General features: G+C 49.0%; 1 long non-coding RNA gene across 1 annotated transcript; it reads right to left on the bottom strand.

Annotated features, from left to right (window-relative positions):
* Positions 1-2412: 2412 nt before the first annotated feature.
* LOC140710947 (uncharacterized) lies at positions 2413-19832 on the bottom strand. The gene is made up of 2 exons (XR_012092118.1): positions 2763-19832; positions 2413-2586 (listed from the first exon to the last, which is right to left on the bottom strand). It is a non-coding gene; the product is annotated as an uncharacterized lncRNA (long non-coding RNA).
* Between the last annotated feature and the right edge of the window lie 394 nt (positions 19833-20226).

Below are 20226 nucleotides of genomic sequence, written 5' to 3'. Positions count from 1 at the left end.
CACGGCCCTGGAGGGAGATGGGTACTGGGCTCAGGTATGGGCAACATGAGTCCTCATTTCCATACCGTGTCACCTACGACAGCGTCAGGTGAAAGCCAGTGGTTTGGCATTCCTGGAATAGACAGTCCTGGAATTACAAGCAAAACTTTTTACTCCTCCCCTCTGAACACATGAGGTCCATGGTCCCCTCACATCTAACACTGGGAATCCGAATCAGTGACTCTTTGTCCACCTGAGGACCACCCAAGAGGACCCACACATCTGCTACAACAGCAGCACCGCACCTGGTCTGCAGGGGAGCAAAGCAAATCCCCCCTTTATGAATAACACTGGATTACCCCAACACTGGCAGCCTGCAGTGTGTATATCGTCAAGCCCCCAGATCTGCGCCACCTGCAAGAGGAACACAAGCCCTTAGTCCAGGGCTCTCAGGACAGCCTGTGAGGAGGATGCTAGCACCTTCTCATCTCCCAGTGGAGAGGAGAGAAGGCCAGTGTCAGGACTGGTGTATCAGGAGGGTCGGGGTTCAAACCCCATCTGCCTCACAAAGCAGCCCTTACCATTCAAGTGACTTCTATCATCAGCCTTAAAATGTACCACAGTTACCAGCAATTCTGAGTGCTGTTCCTTGGGACGTCATAAGCAAACATTTTGTTAGAAATATTTTGCCAAATCTGCTTTCAAAATCCTATGTTATAAAATGACTAATGAAAAATTTGAGCTATGAAATAAAGCACATAGTTAAATGAATCCCAAAATGACTATGGCGAAGGAAGCTTTAACTTGAAGTGAAAAATATCCTCTAAATGACATCAGCCAGAATTATCTTCAATCATTACTGATCCCATATACTTCAGGAATTATACAGCATCATCTCAGATATGAACTTAAAACCATGAGCTGAATGCACATTTCAGCACAACCAAAGTTCTGCTATAATAAGCAGCACAGGCGTCTCTGGAGAGGATTTTAGTTGGGACTACAATGCGCACGGTGGTGGTAAGAGGTTTCATGCAGGCTGTTCTCCAAGGTGCGACACAGAGAAGCACCACTAACCTCAAAGACACCTGCTGCTTTGTAATGAGATGAGAGATGATGTGGATGGACTACTGTAAATATTTGAAAAGGAGAAACAATGCAAGGAAAGAATCGTATCAGTTTCCCTTTACATTCTTAGAAAAAACTGATTTTTCTTTTGGGATGATTTAAAAAGAAAATGACATTTCTGGATTTTTTTTTTTTTTTTTTTTTTTTTACTTTTCTTTCTGAGACTGGGTCTTGGCTCTGTTGCCAAGATTGGAGTACAGTGGAGCAATCGCAGTTCACTGTAGCCTTAAGTGATCTTCCCACCTCAGCCTCCAGAGTAGCAGGGACCACAGGCAGGCACCACCACACTCAGCTAACATTTCTGTAATACAGATGGGGTCTTGCTATGTTGTCCAGGCTGGTCTTGAACCCCTTGGCCTCAAGTGATCCTCCTGCCTTGACCTCCCAAAGATTTGGCCTAAGCGACCATGTCTTATCCGAAAATAGACATTAGAGCAAATGCATTTCTATAAGATTTTCTACCTCTTTTCACTGGGGAAAAAGGTAACTTGCCTCCAAGGGTTGGAGACAAAGCCGTTACTGCAGACAAAAGCGCTGTGCATCCCGGGAACCGCTACACCACGAGGCATGGCCGTGCACCCTGGATGGAGGAGTAACACACGAGGCTAGCACAGGCAGATGCTGGCCCTCTCCAAAAGTACGCCTATCCTTCCTCCTCTCCTCAGCCCCCTCTCCCTTCAGGCCTCAGTGGCTGCTGACAGGGGAGAGGCCACAACTAGAGGAGGCTCTCAACTCCACCAGGGACAGGGGCCCCAGACGCTGGGGACTCAACTGCTGCCCTCTGCGCCCATCTCCTTCTGGTCCAGCCTTCTGAGGAGCCAGGCGTGGCCACTTTGACCCTCTCTCCCTTCTGTGGCTCCTACAAAAACCAGTTCAGCGAGCCCAGGCTGCCTAACACTCCAGGGACACCTGGCACAGGCCCCCTCCATGACCTTATCCAAGCTCCTGGGGCCAGAAGGGTCTTGCAATATTTCACTTTCCAGTTGACCATCCCCAGCCTGAAATCCAAAGTGCTCCGAAGAGCATTTCCTTCGAGTGTCATGAGGAAGCTCGGAATGTTTCAGGTTTCGGAGCATTTTGGAGTAGGGACTCTCAGCCTTAATTTGAACCTCTTCAAGGAAGCCACACACTGAAGCCCCCGATGTCCACCCTACACAATCCCAGCACACCCTCTAAAGTCCTCAGCAACAGATTTTATTTCTTCAAATATAACCACAAGTCACAAACTCACAAGCAATCACAGAAGGGGGTTGTGGACACCCGCACAGATGATGAAATTTAACTGTCACATTTTTACCTGAGTAATTTAAAGTCATTCCTCAAAACACACCTGTTTTACTGAATTGCATTTTAAGGTGAACACACACAAATCATTTCAGGGAAACAAACGTCACTTTGGGCTGCGTGTGGTTTCTTGACTCCCGTGAATAACTCAGCGTTCACCCTCACTTCTGGATAAGGGAGAAGATGCAAAGAAATCTGTTAAAACAAAGACATGAAAACAAGTTTAAGAAGGGTTTGAAAGGTTCCTCCTGTCCCCCTGGAGGGGAGACGAGGACACCTGGAAAGCTCACTGGGGGACAGGAGCACAGCCTCCTCGGTGTGTCATGGACACTGCCTCGCCAAGGGGAGAGGATCATGCCTGGAAGACTCACAGGGGTGGGAGCACAGCCTCCTCAGTGCTTTCTACACTCAGCAGCTTCAGAAATTCCTGCAGAAGCAGAACACATCATGAGAACTGAGACTGGAACACCCGAAAGAAAGGGGACAAGGGGTCAAAAAAAGCATTCAATCATTACCAAGGAGCGCGGGCATGAAGCCGCTTCAAAGACCGTGTGAGAACTCGTCTTTAAAGTGTGAAACTCATAGGCGTTTCAGAAAATAAGGGTAGCGCGAGATAGCTCGATCAGCTCAAACAGGCTGCCGTCCCTCAGGCCATGAAGTCCCTGAGATGAGCCTCTCACTGAGCAGAAGTCACTCGCATCTCTGCCAGACAAAGTACTACAAGTTAACACATAACCTCATGAAACCTGGGCTTCAGTTGGTCGACAATAGTGAGTCTGACTTGGTACATCCCTCCAGATGGTTAAAGACCCCAGGGGTTCATCAGACAACCTCGAAAGGCTGTGTCTGACCAGCCCCTTTTCCAAGTTCTGGATGATTTTTCCTAATGTACTATAAGCAGCATATTCCAGTAGAGACGTAATTAACTGACTCTGGGTCCTCTTAATTTTGAAATTAGAAACACACTTGGCCAGGCACGGTGGCTCATGCCTGTGATCTCAGTACTTTGGGAGGCTGAGGCAGCTGGACTGCTTAAGTCCAGGAGTTTGAGTCCAGCCTGGGCAACATTGTAAAACTCCATCTCTACAAAAAATACAAAAATAAGTCAGGCATGAGGACTCGTGGAACATGTGCCTGTGGGTCCTGGCTACTCAGGAGACTGAGGCAGGTGGATCGCTTGAGCCTGGGAGGTTGAGGCTGTAGTAAGATTTGCTCACACCACTGCCTGGGCAACAAAAAGGTTTGTTTTTTTTTTTTGTTTGTTTGTTTTTTTGCCTGTCTTAAAAAAACCAGAGAATAAGAATTATATACCTGACTAGCCCAAAATAAAAGAGGCCTTGTGGAACAACCTGAAACACAGCTGCAAATTCTGGCAGGGCCTCCCCTGGCTTGATTTGTGGTGAGTGCAGGACCGCTCTGAAGGATAGGACCCCAGGCACCTTCCGAGACTAGACCTTACAGTACAACTTCCCTTCGCTGGACGGAACACTAGCCTTGGAACCTGGGACACCCTGGGGCAGTGCCACCATCCCGAGGCTGCCATGGCACAAGCAGGCCCTACTATCATGAAGCCTGGGACATCCTGGGGCAGTGCCACCAACCCAAGGCCACTGTGACACAAGGGGGCCCTGGTGCCACTGAGAGGCTGCACAGCAGGTCCAAGCCCAGGCCAGAGTGAAGAGGCTCCACATCCTTTCGATCCCTCCAGCTGAGTCCACAGATGTCTTGGGGCAGAAATGCATCACCCTCAATGTCCACGGGTGAGTTTTTGGACACAGAATCTGGAAGCGTAAAAGATGGTTCTGGGCTGGTTGGTTGCCTGCTCGGATCTGTCCTCTTTCCACACAAAACCTGGCTCACACCAAGCAGCATCTAAGTCCTGGAAGACCTGCTAAACACAAGTGCAGTTACAAAGCGGAGAAACTGGAGGGGGTCGGGCTGTGTTCCAGTGGCACCAGTGTTTCTCAGGAAGACCCTGGGAATTACAGGGTCCAGGGCAAGGGCTTCCTGGGATCCAGGACATGGAACAAGAACCCATTTCCCGATCCTGTTGAATATGAATCGCCTAAGGGCCAATTCCCTCGGAGGACTGAGCACTGCCCCACAACACCCTGGTATGGGTATGTTATTACATACATTGGTATGGGTATGTTATTACATACGTTGGTATGGGTATGTTATTACCCATACCAAGGTAATAACAAGCCCGTTACCAGCAGGAGGCTGGTGATGAAGACATGAGGACCAGATGAGCACGAGGGATCCTGACAGATCATCCCTGGCACCGAGCAAGGGGCGGACACTACCCGCTGTTCCTGACGCATCAGCCCTGGCACTGAGCGAGGGGTGGCAGCACGGCCTGTGCCCCTGCAGATGCAGAGGGATGTGAGGGGGACGCAGGCTGGGCTTGGAGGCTAACTCAACCACCTGCGCTTGCACTTCCGTTCCTCATGGCAGGGAGGTGAGGCACAGGCAGCATTAGGGCTCACCTTGCCCCCGGGCTGCACTTTTTTCTGCTTCTGAGTCGTGCTCGCTTTACATGGACAGGCATAGCTATAATAACGGTTCCCTGATTATTTCGCTGCCTACATAAAGGGCTTTCAGAATTCACTTCCATCCTTAGGAAAGGCGGCCAACACCAGGCTGTCTCCCTTAAGATGCCATGTCTCATATGGGGGAAAAAAAAATCAAGAGAAATCAAATAAAGGCCATAAAATACATCAGTTTCAACACTAAAATTTAATAGTACGCTTTAAATTGAAGATGAGTTAAGTCACATTTCCAAACCTCTGAAAGCACGGTTACTGGGAGGGAATGGTTTGCAACACACAAACGCAGCTCTGTAGAAGTGCCCAAGCTGGATGAAGGCTCAAACGTCAGTGCAAGGAGAAAGTCTGAACAAACTCTCTCCTGCCCTGCTGCTGTCCTCTTCCAAAACACACTGTTTATCTGTCAGTTTAGAACAAGGCCTAGGGAGGTGGGAGGCAGGCCTGGGAGGGTCACCTAGCATCCAAGCTCCTCACCCACACAACTGCGCTGAGCTGAGCAGTACACATAAACACAACTAATTCTCCCCAAAAAGAAGACGGAAGGCAGCACACTGCCACGCCAGGCACCCTGCAGATGAGAAGATTGAGGGGAGCCAGAGGTACCTTTAATCTTGCTTGCATGGTGGAGGGAGAGGAATAATGCCACTCACTTGAGTGTTGCACAATTCTTTCTAGCACTGAGTGGCAGAAAATAAAAGTTATAGATGCTTCCTCAGATAAATGTTTCTGAAGAACTGAACATAAATTATGTGCAGGAAATAGCATTATGAATGCCTCAAGTGCTTCTGTTTTCAATAATCCCAGGGTAATTCTATAAACCTGGGAATCAGTCTCACCCAACTCCAGGATCACGGCCTAGGTGACGTGGGCACACATATCCTGAAGCTCCAATGCTCAACTAAAGTGGGGCGAGTGAAAATGATCCTGGGTATAATTTACACGGACCCAGGAAGGTGGTTGAGCCCCAAATCCCTAAACCAGGAAGACCAGTGTCCTTCAGGGGCCTCACCTCTGTCCTTTCCCAGCCTCTGGGAACCACCACTCTGCTCTCTACTGACACAAATGCCCCTCCAAGGTACAACCAGGAAGATCATCATTCAAAACTGAGAAACGTGGCAGAACAAAGCTGTCAGGAGATTTTAATCACCAACACCACTTGTTACATGACCCAAAGATGATTAAAATCCCAGGCCCTTCACGACTGAATGTTATCTATACTTAAATGCATTTCATCACCATATTGGGGGGTTATTCCTTTGTTTTACTGCAAATATATCCAACTGCTGTAAAAGGAAAAGGCAATTTGTTAATGAAGCTTCTTGGAGTGTCTCAACAGGCCTCCAGGCAGGATAAAAGGCAGGACCTCCTGGCAGAAACGCTCAGCTCTGAGGTCAGGTGGAGTTCTTGAGCACCAACCAAGGCAAAATAAGGTCGAAGACCACACCACACTTTCCTCAATCACATCTTCATTCCACCTTTCCTTCTATTTCTCACGACTTCACTGGCAGAAATTGTGCTGAAAGAAAATGGAAACACACACATACATAGGAGACCCTACAGATGCTGAGAATGGGTGCAGCCGTCACAGTCCGAATGTCCTTTCAGGGCCATCTGACCTGGCTGGGATCCAAGTATCCAAGTGCAAGATTGTATGTTAGACCCGTGAAGCCAGGATTAAAGCTACTGAACGGCAGTTTTCCATCCCACGGAAACCGGCCTTGCTAGGGGCTTCCTCGGGGACCACCGACCTCATGCCACCACCCCTCAACTACTTCAACTAACCTACATCATGGCAGAGGCCTCTCCAGGCAGACCAGCCCTGCCCAAGTCCTGCTTCACGGCAAACCCTCCAGACAAACGTCCTTGGCCTCCTCCGGGAGGCTGTGCTCGGAAGGTGCCCTCATTTACTTCTGTGGCTCTGAGACATTTAACTAGAGCCCAACACATTTCTTCCTGTTCACATAGTATTGAGTTAAAAGATTTTTAGGAGTAAACTTTCACTGGGAAAAATACCATTTCAGGAGCCCCAGTGACCACAATGAAAATGTTTTTACCTTCCCTTACGTGACATCGGCAACACCAGGTCCAGTAAACGTTCTGGATCTCAGATAATGACATATCCACTCATAGTAAGTCTTGGTCTTGTTTCACAAGCTATCAAATGCTGCCCAGAAGCAAGAAAAACCCCACAATGTGGCAGGGAGGGGCGACCAGCGTGAGTTCTAAGGCCAGACCACCCGGGTCTGCTGACAGCGTGGCGAGGGGCAAACAGTGCAGGGTCTAAGACCAGACCGCCCGGGTCCCGCTGACAGTGTGGCTTCAGGAATTTCCTAAACCCTCTGCTCTCCAAGTTTCATGTCAGAAAAATGCAGTGATAACCGTGTCCACCTCGTTTAAATATATATATATACACACACACATATATACACATACATACACACACACACACATATATATACTCCAAAACTACAGCCCTATAAAGGCCATTAACCCTAGTTATCCTCAAGGCATTGAGTGATCAATAATGAGCCGTCCTCCTGCTGCTGACCTGCCTCAGCCGCACCCTCCAGAAACCCCGCATCCACACCAGCCACACAGGATGAGGCCAGGGAAGGAGCAGGACTGTGTCTTGGGAACTTAAACTCTGGAAGCTGAGTTAAATCAGTGCCGCTCAAATCTTGTCACCAACTATCTTGTTAAATTGGGAGATTCCATCTCTGGGGATCCTGAAGGAACCTGAGGCTCTACATTGAGTGAGGTGAGCACTCGTGCTGCAATGAGACGGCAGGGAAAGCAACCGAATCTGGGGTCGCAGCTGCCTGAGGCTTGGGTCCCACCGGGAAAGTGGCACCAGGGCCCTCAGGACAGTGGCGGAGGTCCCAGGAGGCAAGTCCCGGCGCAGAGACTCATGGGCCCAAAGATTGCTCCAGGGCCAGGAGGGGCTGCTGCGCTGACAGCCACGAGGCAGGCAGCCTTCAAGCTCCTCCAGCTGCCATCCTGCAGGCAGGGAGGACAGTGCCCAGACCACCCCGGGGCTCCCCCAGCCTGCCAGGCTGGTACTCTTACTCCAGGCCACTGACAAGGGTACCCATGTTGCAAGCTAGGTTGAAACAGTGCCTCAGGCCTCGGGGCACATGCACACCCCTGCAGGGCCACTCCTACCCAACACCTGGGGATGGCTATTCCCACACATCCTCAACTCACAGCAAAACTTAAAAATGAAAGTCGGAAGATACAGCCAGGAAACCAATGCTTAAGAAGCAACTCCACGGTGACTCTTCCTAGAGCTACTGCTATTGAACATCTTTAAAAACATTTCCAGGGTGACTTCCTAGAGCTATTGCTATTGAAAATCTTTAAAATTCTTCATTTCAAAATTAGTTTTTATTACACTGTCTTCCCTATTCCACCAAGACTCTAGAAAACAAAACCATTACAATTTCCAATTCTATCTTATAGCGGTTAGAAATACACGTTTCCTCAAAGGATTCTACGTGTTTCCTTGGCAATATCCTTTCCATGCCCCATACTACTGCCCGCAACAGGGAAGGCTTTTCCAAACAACCCAACCCAACCCAACTCAAGGGCCCTGAGACAGGCCCCTAACGAATCGTCTACAAACTCTTGAGACAGGCTTGCCCTGACAAATCATCTGCAAACTCCATCTTCCATTAAAAACAGTACCGACAATAAGCATATTACCACCTTTTAAAAATTACTGTAAAGTGGACAGTGTTCAGTTCTGTGAATTTCGGCACAAATATTCCCATAATCATCATCACACAAGCAGAACAGTCCAACAGCCCCAAACCCACTCACGGGGCCTCATAAGCATACCCTTCCATTCCCAGCAACCACCCTCTCTGTGTTCTCCCATCCCCCGGGTCTGTCTTTTGCGAGTGTTGTCGCAAAACACTCGCAAAATCACGATTTCCTGGGCATCGTGCTTGGAGGTGCACCCGGGGTGTCCTGTGATCAACAGCCAGGCCTCGGGGCTGCTGGGTATATATTATTCCACGTATGGCTGTGGCACTTTGTAACCTGTTTTGGGCAACTATAGACAGCGCTATTAACATCTGGGCACAGTTCTTCTTAAACATCAGATTCTGTTTCTCTAGGGTAAATACCCAGGATTGGGGTCACCGGGCCCCACGTTTGTGTGAGTTCAGTTTTGTAAGAAACCGCCAAGCTGTCTGCACCGTGCTGAACCCCAGCATCGCACAGGAGTCCCGGCTGCCTGTCCTCACCAGCACCTGGGGCTGTCGAAGACCTTAGTCAGGCGCTCCACAGGGGTGTGAACACATTCACTGCGGCTTCAGTGCACATCTCGGTGCAACCAGTCACGCTGAAAGTCATTTCAGATGCTTTTGGGCCATCCTCCGTCCTTCTCAGCGAAGCATCTGTTCATGTCTCTTCCGCTTTTAAGTCAGGTGGTTTGTTCTCTGTCATGAGCCGTGGGAGTCCTGTGCATTCTGGATATGAGTCCTTTGCCGGCTGCATGGTTCACAGAAATCTTCTTCTCGTCTATCAAAAATGTGTCTCTTCAATTCCCTAGGGGTGTCTTTTATATTAGAAGTTTAATTTTGATGAGTCTTACCTACTTGTTTTCTTCCTTGATTATGGATCACGGTGTGGCTAAGAGCTCTCACCCTCGGTCTCCACAATTTCCCTTTCTTTTGTAGTTTGGTATTTTACATTCAGGGCTATGGTCCACCTTAATTTTCATACAGGAATTTCTCCCTGTTTTCACTCTTTTGCATATGGCTGTCCCATAATTCCAGCACCATTTGTTGAAAAGACTCAAATTCCACTGAACTGCTTTTGCGTCTTTGGATCTGTTCTGGACTCCACTCTGTCAGCTGACTCGTGTGTCCATCCTGAGCATAATTTGTGACTTTAGTGGCTGTCTCTGTGAAAAAAGGAATTCTGTCGGGAAGCAAAAACCACATTAGAAATGCTCTAAATAAGATTTTTCCTGTTGTCAGGAGAGCAAAGCCACTGCCCTAAGCAGAGGTGAGGCCTCAACAGCTCCCGGGCACAACCTTAACACACAATGGGGAAGGGAATTCATTTCAAGGGCCACAACGTGAGACCAGCATAGCCATGAAAACTGCAATAATTTCACAGCAGAATGAAATTCATAAAGAACTGCTGAGAAGCGTGTGATAAGTTACATAAATCACTGTTCCTTAAATTCTGACGGTTGACTAGAACAGAAATAGCTTCACGGTACAGTTCAAACAGGAGAAAGGTAGGTAGGGGTGGTTTCCACACCACACAGGGCCTGCAGGAAAGAGACACTCTTCCTCTAAACGGGAGATCCCGGGAGTGATGTGGTAAGCCATGGTGAGAGGCAAGGAACTGTGCAAGCCGGAGTCGCGGCCTTGGCCCCACCGCGGAGCCTGTGTCCTTGAATGACGAGGCTCAAATGTCAGGCCAGGGCAACCAAGGCAGTTATCAGGGGACAAGAAAACGAGCGCACGGTGGAGGCAAAGGTCTGAAATTGCGCAGCAACTTCGAGTCAAGTGGGACAAACTGACTCAAAATACAGGTTCCAAAAACCATCACAGAGAGCTGTTCCTCGGCTCTGGAAAGGCTAAGTGACTAATGCCCACACTGAGCATCTGCTCCCAGAGACGACCCTGGTGACCTAAGGCCCAGCTCTTCCGAACCCGCGCCAAACCTCAGTGAGGAACTTTGTTGGTATCTTATGGCACATTGACATGTTCCCTTAAAATCTGGTATTTCATCAACAATGCAGGCGCCAGCTTTGACTCGTACACATTTCAATTAAACAAGATAATTTACACCCTGACCATGCCAGGTAAGAGGTTTACTACAATCTTTAAACAGAGCCAGAGGCTACAGTCTGCTCCTACACAACACCATGTCTCTACAAGTTCGATGGGTTTTTACTTTCCATGTCTTCACTTGCCTAGTGCTAGAAAGCAGATTAAAAACAGAAGGAACCCAGAAGCACTATTGAATGAGACTCAAATATCTTGCAGTCATCATCGTGATGAGACGTTTATTAAACAGAAATGTTCTCCCCTGTAGAAAGCAGCACATATCAACACACCGATAACTGTCGCCAGTATTCCAGATCATCTTCCCTCCCATGGCCACAGTGCAGGGCAATGGACCACGCACACCTGCAGACCCACGGAAAGCGGGGTGACACGGCCGATTCTTGTAGCAAGCAGGCCAGGGTGCACTCAAAGTGCATCTCTTTCCAGAGGTCCGCCATGGAAAGTTACACATTTATTCCACGAGTTAATGGCACTGCACTATACATTTCTGTAAGATTCTCTTAGCAAGCTTTTCCTTCTGCCTAAAATGTCCTGACACAAACTGAAAAAGCTCTTGGAGCTGCCAAAGACTTCAGTATCCCCTTAACTATTGTCATGCACGCCAGTGTGAAGAGACCACCAAACAGGCTTTGTGAGCGCAACATGTCTGTTTATTTCATCTGGGTGCAGGTGGGCTGAGTCCAAAGAGTCAGCGAAGGGAGGTAAGTGTGGGGCCGTCTTATAGGATTTGGATAGGTAAAGGAATATTACAGTCAAAGGGGGCTTGTTCTCTGTCGGGCAGCAGTGGGGGTCACAAGGTGCTCAGTGGGGGAGCTTTTTGAGCCAGGATGAGCCAGGAAAAGGAATTTCACACACAAACAAAATCATCGCTTAAGGCAAGGACCGGCCATTTTCACTTATTTCTGGTAGAATGTTATCAGTTAAGTCCAGGCAGGGCATTTGCACTTTAGTGATTCTTCAGTTACTTCAGGCCATCTGGGCGTATATACGTGCAAGTCACAGGGGATGCGATGGCTTGGCTTGGCCTCAGAGGTTTGACAACCATAGTCTTTACTTTTAAGGTGTGGGGTAAGATCATATAATCCCCAACTAAGCTCCTGATGCTGTGTGCGGCATCCAGCAACAGCACATTCCATTCCTGGATTACATTTGACTCAGGAGTGCACAGTGAGAATGATTTGTGGTGAATGAAACACCAGGCAGGAGGTTGATTCCGCTGGGCAGCTCTTCACACACAGCCCAGTCGCTGAGGGGAGAGGAAGAGGCCCACGCGCGTCCACCGTGCTCACGCTCCCTTGGAGTGCACCCCACTCCTAGAGACCTGGACCCAAGGGAAATCTCACCTAAAAATGGGCAAACCCTCACTTTGGCAGAGGGACAGGGACTCGGGGCCACAACTTGACCTCAGAGCAACACAAGTGCAGACATAGCACCCCAGGACACCCTCCCCACCCAAATTCAAGGAGGAAAACCAACCCCCGCCCCCTTGCAGAAACCCCCGGCTGCTGGAGCAGACGCCTGCCGGCGTGTGCAGCCTCTGCCGTCCCACATTCCGGGCTCAGCACCTGTGCCTCAGCCCTGGCACTGCTCGCCACACCCACAGGTGTGCCAGTAGGGGCAGGTCCTAAGGTCTCCACTGCACCAAAGCCCGCAAGGAAAAGGGGCAGCTCCCTCCAGCAGGAGTCCAGAAGCACACACTGCAACAGCGTCACAGCGTGAGAATTCTCCCCTCGGTCTCCGAGTCGCCAGTCTGTTGCCTGCCACGGTCTTCTGCCAATGGCAAGGCCCAAGCTGGGCGCCACGTTTGGTTCTCACCATTTCCCTTGTCAAGATCAATACTGCAAACATATCCAATTCATCCTGTCACTAAAAAGGAAATAATCCGCCATCTCCATCACAAATGACGCAACCAGGTTTCCATTACTGCGGTGTTTTTTTCCCCCCCCTCTATTTTGAGATGGAATTTCTGCTCTGTCTCCCAGGATGCAGTGCAGTGGCGCGATCTCGGCTCACTGCAACCTCTGCCTCCCGGATACATGTGATTCTCCTGCCTCAACCTCCCAAGTAGCTGGGATTACAAGGTGCCTGTCACCATGCCCGGCTAATTTTCATATTTTCAGTACAGACGGGGTTTCACCATGTTGACCAGGCTGGTCTGGAACTCCTAACCTCAGGGGATCCACCTGCCTCCTCCTCTCAAAGTGCTGGAGTTACAGGCGTAAGCCACCAGGCCCAACCATTACTGGTGTAATTTCTAAGCCACTCTCTCACACCCACTCCCTTTTTTTTTTTTTTTTTTTTTTAAAAGAACCAGCTTTATGCCTATATTTTTTCCCAGAGAACCAGTTACCCATTTCAAGTACAAATAAGACACCATGTTTAAAAACCAAAAATGCCAATTTGCACAGAAGTCTCCAAATACCTAGTTGATTTGAGCCTTGAGAATAACATCAAGCTGTTGGCTGAATACAACTTCCCTTTCCATCTGTCTGCTTGTGAGTTAGACACAAGGACGAAGCCACGAGCTTGGGACATAAAGGCAGGAACCACCAAGGCAGCCGAGACTCCAAATAAAAACTCGAAGGACCAACACAAATGCACCACACCCTGCACACCCTCTTCTCCTTCCTTTTCAGAATTTCCAGAGGATGAAACAGGGACCTCCTCAGACGTCCCACGGTGCAGGTGGCCAGAGGGGAAGGCGGCAGCAGCCTGAATGAGGTGACCAGGAAATCACATTCCACAGACAGAAATTCTCCATGTGCTTTACATCCTCTGTCTCTGAAGAACTATGCCAGCCTAACAGTTGCTAGAAAACCACCTTCAAGTATCATTTCCCATTTCAAGCAAAGAAAACAGTGGTGTGGCATGAGGGAAAAACATAGCCATATGTTCTGGGGTATTAAATAAGGTTTTTTCTGTTATAAACGTATAATTTTACATTCTCAGATTTCTGTATAATTGATATGCTTCCTAATTGGCAGACATAGTAATAAAAAGTGAATTCCAAGTGTAAGATCAGAGGACCCGTTCACATGGCTTCAAGTTCTGCTACTGTGTTTCAACTTAAGAAAATGGTTCTGTGCGTTGGTAACAAGGCCTGAGAGTCTGTGTGTGAGTCTGTGTGGCTGTAATCAGGGTTCGTGTTGGCTCTGTACCAGAGGATGTTACACTGTTACATTATCTTCTACAAAAAATCCTGAAAAAATGAAGGCTGAATAGACATACACACCCTCCCAAAACAATCCAAATGTCCACCGATATGAAAAACGGATGAATTACGGTTTCCATCATGGAATATTCCTCAGCAGTGAAAACAAACTATAGCCACAGGTGCCAACTAGGATAAAGAAAACCTTTTAAACACGTTTAAAGTGAACTGACTAGGTGGAATTCCTCGATTACAGGCATCTGCTCCAAAAGGGTACTGTTCTGAATCCTGTGATGTAGAATGATATTTAGCAATCCTGTTTTGGGGCACATCTAGAAAAAAAGCAAAATAATGACTACACAATTTTAAATTCTTTGTAAATTATAACTATTACTATGAAAATTCTAAAAATGTGAAAATCTTCCCAACTGTTGTTGGACAAGCTTCAAAATAAATACCCTGGCATTGCTTGCCACACCCACAGGTGTGCCAAAATAAATGAAAATATAGCCTAAGTTAGTAGAATCGAAACCTGAAGATGTACGAGCCGTCCCCCTGCCTCGCTATCTATACATCGTGTAGAAATTTAAGAGCAGGTAGTGACACTGCAATGCAAGGCTCAAACCAACTGGGTATTTGGAAACTTCTATGCAAATTAGCATTTTTGGTTTTTAAACACGGTGTTATTTGTACTTCAAACAGGTAACTTTTTGATTCCCTTGGAAAAAATATAGCCATAAACCTGGTCTAAAAAAAATAAATACGGGAGTGAGTATGAGAGAGAGTAGCTTAGAAATTTTAAAAGTATCAGCAGGGAGCAGTGGCTCATGCCTGTAATCCCAGCACTTTGAGAGGCAGGCCCAAGGGACCTTTGAGGACACTGGTCTCCTCTGCTGCCTTCCTGCTGGACTGACCCCAGGATATTCACTGGATTTCCACCCCTGTCTCATTTAACATCCCAAGGGTGGTCTTCATCCTCATCTGGGGCTCAGCTCTGCCCCAATTTCTTAAATCTCTGCCTTCAGAGCCTGAAAACACCCACGCCCAGGGTCACCCTAAGTCCATGTTTACCCCAGAGAGTCCCAATTTTATGTTTTCCCAGCATCGCCTTAGTGATAATTTATCCTGTCAATTCCAACTGCCTTCACACCTCACCCCTGCTGTCTCCCAGCAGACCCCACTCAGATGCACATGCCCCAGACCCCACACCCAGGTCTGTGCATGCTGCCCTGCTCTGCCCATGTGGGGACCACCTCTCTTTCTTGAGGAATCAGCTGGCGATCATCTCCTTGTGGAGGGCTGCCCTGACTTCCAACTCTCTCCAGCAAAGGCAGAAGCCATCCTCGGTACTTCCCCAAAACTCAGGCCAAGTACGAAGATGGCACAGATGTTAGCTGTGCCTGGGATGCCATGGGCAGGGTCCCCAGATGCTCTGCACATGGCCCGGAGCACTGCCTGAACATAGCAAGTGCTGAAGAAACAAAACTGACATGCGCTGACCTCTGCTAGGGCCCCCTTCACCATCCACATCTGTCTCCCCTCTGGACAGTAAAATCCACAAGACACGGAGGGCTTGTCTCACTCATCTTCAAACTCCCAGAGTCACCCTGGTAGGTAAAGGGGACTCAAATGTCTTCTGAAGGAAGCGGCTGGTTAGCTGCCAAGTTAAAGGGCCTCTGAAATTCAGAGCTCTGCATAGGAGTCCAGCACACTTTATTACGAATGACTCCAACCACGGCAGAAGTGGCCGTGGAACCAGTGCTAACCAATTCAGGGTTTGTTCACTGTTTCTCAGTTAATTATCACAACTCACAACTCATTCTCACAGAGCAGCTGCGAACAGATCCTCAGACGTCTACACAGAGTGGGACGATGGCGCCGAGTCACGTGAACGTCCTGTTGCAGACTGGGAGACACCGGTCAGACATGGACCCAGGCAGAGCACAGACCTCACGTTAAATCTGCTCCCTGTAAACAGCGCTCCCTGCCAGGCCCTTTCCTATCCGCACAGCTTCTACAAATTCAACTCTCACACCTGACACCTAACAATACTGCACACCCCCATGTGAACGTCCCATTTACCTCCCAAAATGACCCGGCATGGCCGAGTACAAAAAATTTCAACATAAGGGAACTGGAGGGCATGTGGGGCTTTCTCGAGTACCTGCTGCCTCCTGATGGGAGGGTCCAATGCTTCACACCCCTAGTGAAGGGCGGGTCTCTTCGGCCCCCCGACTTTGACCTGGAGCTTAAATCAGCATTAACTAATTTCACTTTCCAGGACCAACTTCAAAGGCCTGCAAAGCCAGAGAAGGGAGAGGAGATGGAACACGCCCTCACCTCAGACCTGCCACAAGCACGCACTTCTCAGATGCGTCCCAAGGTGCACAGCGTGTCCGATGCCTGTTTCACATCCACCGACCTGCAGGTCTTCTATGTGGCATCAGCCTCTTGGGCACTGGAACCAAGAGGTATAATGGCAAATCCCCTATGCAGCAAAGGTGAGGCAAAGGGACCCAACGCAATGGAACTGACCTTTTTCTGACAGTCTCAAAACAGAAGGAAAATACTGTACAGCCAACTTCCCCTCACACAGGTTTATTTATCTGTGACTCAGCGGCCATGACAGACAACTTCAGGTTCTTACCGATTCCTATTTTCCCCATCCAGGAAGCCTTGGTTTTTAATATCGTACGCACTTGCCATTTTGTAGGCCAAAAACAGCAAATACTGGCAGTTTCCTACAGTTCAACTGAATAAAATATGATCATGGCCTTTTGTGAAACCATGAAGAAGAGGTGGATATCTCAATATGTGTTTCCAGACTGGCTTTGTTCCTGAAGTGGTAACTCTGTTCACTCAGGATTTTAGACACTGAAGAATAAACATCAATATCCCACCAAGAAAATCAAAACAATGAAATAATTTTGCATCCACCTTGGAGCCGTTTTAGGATAAGGCAGGACACAAACTTTTAAAAAGCTGCAGTTGTCCCTCTGTATACACAGGGACATGGATTCCAGAACACCCCCCGAGTTTACCCAAATCTACGTATCCACAGGACTCCACGGCCACCCTATGGAACCGCATGTAGGAAACGTCGGCCCTCCACAAAGCCAGGTGTTTTCAGTAAGGGTTTGGTTGGAAAATAATTAACGTAAGTGATCCTTCGAAGCTCAAAACCTATGTGGTTCAGGGTCAGCTGCATTTATTACTTGTGTCATATCTGAGGCCTGAAAGCCATCATTCTCGATACCTTAACGTGATGGTTAACAAACTAACTGTTCTGATTAGAAAGAGGAAAAAGCTTATTTTTAAGCTGACAATGAGAGTGGATGCGGCTACGGTGAACGAAGAACAGACCTAAGCAAGCACCAAGGCTGGGGTGACTGCCTGTGCTCAGACCCACCAGGGCCTGTTCCTCCATCTCCCTCTGCTGAAAGGGATAACCGCTTCTCCCCCACGACTAAAGGGCCTTTTTTAAATACTCACACGAGAAGTGCTATGAAAAGCTAAAAGGTCACAGATAACATTTTTAAAAATAAACATTAATGTAAGCATTTAACAAGCCCATTATGATTTTTTAAAAAATGGTAATAAGTTCTTGGGTGTGGTGGCTCATGGCCGTAATCCCAGCACTTTGGGTGGCCGAGGTGGGTGCATCACCTGAGGTCAAGAGTTTAAGACTAGCCTGGCCAACATGGTGAAAACCCTTCTCTAACGAAAATACGAAAATTAGCCAGGCATGGTGGCAGACGCCTGTAGCCCCAGTTACTTGGGAGGCTGAGGGAGGAGAATCACTTGAACCCAGAAGGGAGAGTTTGCAATGAGCCAAGATCGTGCCATTGCACTTCAGCCTGGGCGTTGAGTGTGAAACTCCATCCCAAAAAGAAAAAAAGATTATAAAGTTTTCTTTCCAATGAACCTATCATTCAGCCACTGAGGTATCCTATAGCTACTTATTCAGCCATGAGATACACAACAGGAGATATAGGCGAACAGGACACAGTTCTTCCCTGAAAGGCGGCGGCACCCTCAACAGAAGGGAGGCACATACTCCGAATGGAATCGGCATAGGGAACAGATGCTGCTGCAGGTGGAACTGGCTGCACAGAGCACCCGCTCAAGTGTCTGAGAAACAAGGAGCCGTTGGTGCCATCACCTTTCATACCTGAGCTGGGTGGTGATGACATCACTACCACTACCACCCGGGACAAAGAGCCCCAGAACCACACAATGAGCTTACAAACTCACCAAGGCGACGACCGAGTAATGTGCGTGGAGTGATGCGAACACGCAGACGTCAGGGCCACGCGCGGAGTTGGTTTTGTGCATCAACCTGAGCGTGCCTAGGGTGCCCAGATGGCTGGTTCTGCATTATTTCTGTGTGAGATGCATGTTGGCCTCTGGACTGAGTGGAGACCCATCCTTGCCGGTGTGGGGGGCACCACCCTATCCACCCAGGGCCCGAGTAAAACAGCAAGGCGGGGAAAACTGGGTTCACTCCACCTGTCTGGCTGATGGGCCAGTGACATTTGTCTTCTGCAGCCCGTGCTCCTGGGTCTCAGCTCCTCAGACCCGGGTGGGATCTGCACCCTCCGCTTCTCAAGTCTTCAAGCCACACCCTCCCAGGACTCCAGCTTGCAGGCTGTGGGTCCTGGGGCTTCTTGGACACTGTAGCCCCTGCAACAAGCCTCGCCCTGGAGACACACGCACACCCGGCTGGCTGTCTCTCTGGAAGCCCTGACTAAAAGCCGCCCCTGAAAGTGGTCTTCAGAGTTTCTTTCTAGCCCTAAGATCCCAGCGCCCCTCCTACAATTCTAGGCGGAAAGGTGAACGGAGACCAATGGACAGAGGTGTGTGCGAGGACACACCAGGCAGCAGCACTAGGCAGGAGGGCACTAACGCCCACTAAGCAAAGAATCAATGCTGCTTGCCACAAAAATGAGAGCAGTAAAGATTTCTTCAAACAGAAATGAGTTTGTTTCATGATTTGCTCTTAATACATAAGAAAGCATAAAATTAGGCCTATTAACAATTACGTAAGTCTTTAGAGGCCCTTGAACTACTTCTGTCCCTTTGTGTTTTTATAGAAAATAAGCCTGAGGTTAAAGAGAATAACGTCACTGGCCACAGCTGGGGCCACGAGAGGACACAGCTTATACCCCTGAGGTCCCTGGGTGCCCCTGAGTCCTTCCCTTGCTATTTATGGAAATATGGGAGAAACCAGGAGGTCTGAGCACAGACCTGGCTGTGCTCCTGGGGGCCGAGGAAAGCACCCATCTGTCCAGTCTTCCCTCCACACCCCAAGGTTCCCTCTTACCCAGACTCTTGGGCTGACGCGGCTCATGCACTCAACAGCGCCATCATTAAACGTTTAGCTTCGCATCACGAGGGCCTCCTCTGGCCTCCTCTGACCACTCCTGAACCTGCAGTCAGCACTAGTCTGCAGGACACGCGTGGAAAAAGTTCATGGATCACGGTCTCCAACGAGGAAGGTGCCAGGCAAGGAGTCGGAGAGCTGGGGATGGAACAGCACTCACCCAGGGAGGCGAAGGCCAACAGCGGCCACCACCGAGGGCCTCCCTTCCCACCTTGAGGGCAGCTCACCCAGGAAAGCGAAGGCCGACACCGGCCACCACTGAGGGCCTCAAGGGCTCTCCCCACCCTGAAGGCGGCTGCGATCACATTTCCCATCGCACCAAGAGACCCCTGTATTGAGCACAAACCTTTCCAACCTTTGAATCTATAAGGAATCACAACACAGACATTCCCTCAATCCAAATGGCCAGCCCACAAAACAGACACGCAATCATGCACATTTCCTGTGGGAAAATCAGTCAGTCCCTGGGGCCTCGCGCCAGGGGTGGGGGAGCATCATGGGGAGATGCCCCAGCCCCAGCCTGGCTCTTCTCTCTACAGCTCCTTGCCTCTTCCCTCCTCTTCCCCCCGCCCCTTCCCACCCCCTCCTAGCCTCAGAGGCTCCTTCCTCAAATTCTTTCCCCTTGATGAAGTCATTCATGCCCAAAATACAAGGCAAAGTCATGGAGGCTCAAGAGAAAATCCATACCGTGCCTCGCGTTTTAGATTCTCATAAGTTTGAGAATAACCAAGCAAGAATCTTTGGCATGTGAATGTGGTCTGAAGGCATCTGAGCACAATGCCCGGCACTGGCCCGGAGTGGATCATGGGTGTCTCGGACATCTTCGTAACTCTACGCCAATTATTTTGAAACATACCAGCAGAATAGAACCATGTGAATAGCTGCTTCTCAGTTAAAAGTAGGAAAAGACTTCAAAAGCTGCCCTCAAGGAACATCCTTCCC

The sequence above is a fragment of the Chlorocebus sabaeus genome, unplaced genomic scaffold (genome assembly GCF_047675955.1).
Source record: "Chlorocebus sabaeus isolate Y175 unplaced genomic scaffold, mChlSab1.0.hap1 unalloc_scaffold_109, whole genome shotgun sequence".
Lineage (NCBI taxonomy): Eukaryota > Metazoa > Chordata > Mammalia > Primates > Cercopithecidae > Chlorocebus > Chlorocebus sabaeus.
This window is presented reverse-complemented; position numbering and strand designations above follow the sequence as displayed.